Source organism: Leuciscus leuciscus (assembly GCF_965113295.1).
Source record: "Leuciscus leuciscus genome assembly, chromosome: 7".
Lineage (NCBI taxonomy): Eukaryota > Metazoa > Chordata > Actinopteri > Cypriniformes > Leuciscidae > Leuciscus > Leuciscus leuciscus.
In genome coordinates, this window is record NC_138731.1 from 27,836,931 (window position 1) to 27,842,828 (window position 5,898).

Below are 5,898 nucleotides of genomic sequence, written 5' to 3' on the forward strand. Positions count from 1 at the left end.
CAGTAAAATTAAATAATAAGAATAATAAGAATAAGAATAAGAATAAGAAGAATAAGAATAAGAATAAGAATAAGAATAAGAATAAGAATAAGAATAAGAAGAAGAAGAAGAAGAAGAAGAAGAAGAAGAAGAAGAAGAAGAAATAAATAATTATAAAAAAGAATAAAAGGGGGACCCACATCAGACAAGAATATCTTGGAGATTTGGGTCTCCTAATAATAATAATAATAATAATAAATGTTATTAGAAGAATAATTCTAGATATTTCCAGAAATGTTTGTTGCATTAATGTCAAATGGTCAGCAATGGTCAGCAATGGTCTTCTCTTTTTCTCTAGAGATACAGTGTAGTACAATATAAGCACCTAAATCAAACGTAATGGTGATAATACATTATTTAATCATTTATTTATTAATGGCAATATTTTGTATATTTTTTAAAGCTGTAATTATTTCTTTAGATTTACAATCAAACTACAATAACGACATGAGGAGTTTAAATGTTCACTGAATGCAGAGCACACTTAGGCCACTAGATGGGACCATACATTTAAAGAGAAATTAACAAAACATTTTATAATGTAATATAACCGACTTCCAACATTTTTAACAATATGTCATAATTTCTCTATATAAATATGTCAATATACTAATATATTTCTGCACCCATACAACTAATAAATGGATTAAAGCAAGATATAATAGTAAGGTTTACTAGAGCTGGACAAGTCCACGGTGCAGAACCTTATTCAGCCACTAGATGACACTCTCACAGAACGAAAATCTCACTTTCTAAAAACCATAGCCTTTTATATATAGGTCTAAGTCTTTTTTTTTTTTTTTTTTTTTTTTTTTGCTATTAGTATTGTTATTAAAAATCAATCTATAATAAATTGAGAAGGGCACACTGTTAAGACCAGACCAGATCATTTCTCTGATTGGACTGGGGAAGAAAATTGACATGATAGCTGGTTATAAAATTGTAATTTTATCTTAAATTATCAAGGAAATTTGATTACTCATGATGACAGGATAACGTGATATAGAGAGGCTTCCTAAAATTTGCCCATGCAGGATTGCAGTAAACAGCATAAGCATGTGAGGTTACGTGATACTATGTAGAGTAGACGTAGTGCAGTAAAGTAGTATTGAACATAAGCATATGGGGGAAAAAAAGGCTGATAGACCCTGCTTTAGGGGGGGAAGGGGGTCTCAATGATTCTCTGGTTATTTTATTGCTGGATGAGAACTAAAATAGAAGACATGCAATTTACATATAACAGATTAATAATATTATTATATGTATTAATGTTTTTTATATACATTAAGTTTGGTGATGCTTGCCCTATTTCACTTATTTTGAATATGGATTTCATTTTTTTTTTTTTTTTCCATTTATCTAAATCTATCTAAATCGTTATTAAGACCTGTATACATCATATTGGCAAACTTTCCCTCTTTAAAGAATGAAAGCGTGGACATGAGCTAATGTTTCAGTGTGCAGGAGGTGCGGGACAGTTTTTAGAGAATTAGAGACAGGAATGTGCTGGAGTTCACAAACAATGTCAGATTGTATTACGGCCGCAGGGGCGTCACCCTGTGAGTGAGGTGCTGTGTGTGAGTGGGGTTAATCCACTGTTTATGAAACACACAGGGTGAATAGCCGGCCCGGTCACACTCAAACTCCACTGCTGTGTGATGTATGTTTGCTCTGTCACTTCATCTTAGAGAGAGCGGACGGGTAAAAGACAGAGAAAGAGAAGAGCCTTTTTTCTTTCTCTTTAACAACGACAGGTGAACAGAATCTTTAAGCCCGTCGACAAACAAGCAACTTTTGAGACAAAGCTGTGAGCAAATAAAAAGAGAGCGGTTTCAGAGAACACCTTTCATCGTGAATATCTAGAGAGGTGTTTAGGTCTAAGGCCGAGGCCCGGTGGTGTGGTCCGACCTCTTTCCGTGTCTCCGCCGGGACATATGGCCAGTGCACTCGGTTCCCATGTCTGTGTCTAGATTAAACCCTGAACCAGAGGTGTGTTAATCCCAAACAGCACCTCACATTGACAGAACTGGGGCTCTTTGATCAGACAAAGAGAAAGAGAGAGAGATTGAGTGGAAGAAGGGGTAGAGAAACAGAGGGATGGGATGGAAAATAAAGGACTTAAGTAATAATAATTTGTACAAAATGGTAAAATCTCCGCAATGTATATAAGGTAATTGTACAAACCTAAACATATATTCATAAAGCCCAAACGCTTACCCAAATCCTAAACCAAAAACTGCTCCTTTTAATATGAGCCAAGTTGTGTCTTATTTATACAGTTGTACAATATCTTAATACTTGTTCAGTATTCAGCTATTCAGCAAGGATGCATTAACCAAATGTGACAGCAAAGAAATTTTCAATGTTTTTAAAACATTCTTTTGGAAATGCTGTTCTTTTGAACTTTCTATTCATCAAAGAATCCTAATATTGAGCTGCGCAACTGTTTTACACATAATAAATGTTTCTTGAGCACCAAAACAGCATATTAGAATGATTTCTGAAAGATCGTGGGACTGTAGACTGGATGACCGCTGTAAATTTAGCTTTGCCATCACAGGAATAAATTACATTTTTAAATATATTCACATAGAAAAGTTCTTTTAAATGAGTTTGAAAATGTCCAAACTGAGTTGTGAAGGCATTTGAAGTGGTCTTCAATGTAGTCTTTATAAATCATGCCAAAGCATTAAGTCTAGGCTACTAGGCTATGGACAGATTTGCGTGAGGTTATGTTGAATCATCAGTGGTGTGTGTGTGTGTTTAAGGGCTTATAAGGCAGCAGAAATGAAGAGAACTGTTATTTCAATAGCAGGAAATGGAGCCCTCCGTGAGTACAGACATAACTATGAGATATGGCGTGAGAAACTGTTGTTCACAAAACTCACACATTTAATGCCGCCCATTAGCATACGTAGCATAAATATGCATGAATATATTGAGAATAATGTTCTGCTCCAAAAATCTCTATGCAGTGACACAGAAATGCATTAAATGTTATCAAAAATAAATGTGGGCCAGATTACAAAGTAAAATGTTTCAAATATTCAAGGTGTGAAACCATTGTCAGACTGACAGTGTGATACTGGTTATCCACTAGAGGGCAGCAAAGGCCAGAACACACGACTACTCTCTCTACCTTTCCACAAACAGAGAGATGGGCAAAATGGATTTATATTAGTGTGTGTGTGTGTGTGTGTGTGTGTGTGTGTGTGTGTGTGTGTGTGTGTGTGTGTGTGTGTGTGTGTGTGTGTGTGTGTGTGTGTGTGTGTGTGTGTGTGTGTGTACGTGTGAATTTTATATGTGCAAGTCAGAGATCATAAATGTGTTTTTGTTAATATCCTGCCTTGTCAGGTTCACTTTTACTCGGAGTCACTCTGTTGAGTGTCTCTCTTCGCTTTAACATAAAAGGAGAAAGTGTGATACACACACACACACACAAATATATGTGCTCAGGTTGGAGTCCATTAAAGCTGCAGCGCCCACTCTAGTAGACGTCCAGTGTGACAGCAAGGTCACAGAAGGTCAAATCTCCTCAATACAGCTCATCTTGTCACAGAAGCAAACTTCTGCCTCTGACCCCCCGACAGCTTTGGCCTCTGACCTCATGTTCTTAGGATTCCTTTTTTTTTTCTTTCATTATGAGCGAGCAAACAAAGCCGTTCTCTAATCATTGTCCGACAGACAGGACAGGAGGTAAAAAGATATTATTATCTACTTAAAAGGGCTTTATTCAGCTATCATATGACCAAAAACACGGAGCTAAGTGTGGACCGCATATTTGCCTGCATATGCAATGAAAAAAGTGAAACAGTGTTAATCTTGTCGCTCTTCAGGTTTAATAAAAGCAGTTTTCACATATTAAGTATTTATGTTGATAGATTAAATTAAGTAAATAAATAATAATACATTTTTGCTAAAGAATTTCTAAATTGTTTTAAAAAGTATTTTACTTGACTAAAATTATGCATTTGTATTAAATCAACCAGAGTTAACGGACTAAAAATAAAGTACATAAAATGCAAAAAAATTAAGGCAACAAAATGTATGATATTATGATATATTTATGTCATGATATAACAAATAAATATTGTAATTTACTTTACTATCAAATTTAAAATACATATAAAATACATATACAAAACACATTATGTAGGCCTATCTAATAAATATAATCAAAACTTAAGTTTATTACTTGTATATAATACCGCTATTAATTGACTATTAACAGATTTGAAGCTGTACTGTAACTGCCATGCCATATGAAAATAAATTCTGATTTGGTAACCTATGTGCATATGTATTCTTAATCCAGGGTCTTAAAAATTGAACTATAGCGAACTCATCTCATGCGCTTTCCTTACCACGTGCAGCCGCATAGTAAACACTCGAAGTTTTTTTATTTTTTTAAATGACAACCTTCTTGTCACTTTTACTTTGTCGTACCAATTCATACAAAATGCAAATGAGACATTAATCTCCATAATCATTTATAAATATGACTACTCAAACGCATACGTAACCTCCTCCATCGCAGAGCCGTTTAAAAACTCTTTCAACAGCTCCATAGTTAGTTCTGACTGGTGACGCAGTGCGCAATGACAGCTGGGTGATTTTTCCTCTCCACTATCGTGAAGTGATGCATCAATGTTCCCTTATTCCCAATGCTGTTCACAATACCCTTCGAACTGAAAATGTTCGCTCCCTCGGATTGGAATCTCACTTAAGATGGCGAAACCCTGTGAAGTCCACTTCGCTGTCCACTGACGGTCCAAAGGAAAGCACCTTTAGACTACATTTATTCAGCTAAAAAAAAAGACAACAGACAAAATAACAAGCAAAAAAACATAAATAAAAAAATAACACTGATTGGAAAAAAACAATCTAATTATATCACTGTACCATGGTGCGCCCTCATTACTTTTTGTAAGGGTTTTATTGTGTTTTTTCTATTAAATTGTATACACTTATCTATTATTTGTCAAAAAGCCAAGCCAGGGAATATGTCTGTCTAATTTATTGAGGTCAATCGGGTAAAAGTTAGGCCTTACACAAACTAACTGAAAGATATTTTTCTTCAAACCGAGAGCCACTTAGACAGAGTGGGACTCTCTGTAAATGAACTGAATGTAATATTTTACATAAGAATGGTTTTACAAACAGTTTACACAGAAATACATTCTGCTCGTGTTTCATGAATGAGGCACAAGGTCAACGTGATTTCAAGATAAAGATATGTAAACTCCTTGTTACAGTTTCCAACAGGGTGAGCATTTTATCATTAAAGTTAGGGTAGGCAATTTCAGAGAGGCTAGAATAGCAAGCTAGCTAGCCTTCAGAGCAACTCCAAAGCCATGCCTCCTCCAAAACACAAGAACAGCACAGCCAGAGCAGAGTTTGCGAAGGGCGTTAAATTACTTAATGTCCCAAGCACATAATAATCAATGTAAACAACTTAGAGAGCTCTGATTGCACAGGTTGACAGCAAGCAAACAGCAGCCACATTTTGATCTGTCATGACAACTCTCTGAGATATTGGCATGGTAAAGATATGACAATGTGAATGTATTTGGTTTTTGGCGGAATAGATCTGCTACGCTGCTGCTGCTTCAAGGTCCCATGACATGAAATTTTCACTTTCTGAGGTTTTTTAACATTAATATGAGTTCCCCTAGCCTGTATATGGTCCCCAAGTTTCTAAAAATTTCAATCGGTGTAAATCGAGCTTTTGCTATCTTTCTCTGCCTTTGAGAAAATGGAGGCTCATACGCGCTGATCTTGAATCCCCTCCTTATGACATCATAAGGAGGAAATGTTACCTCCCCTGTCTCTGCTTTGCCCGCCCAGAGAATATTTTCC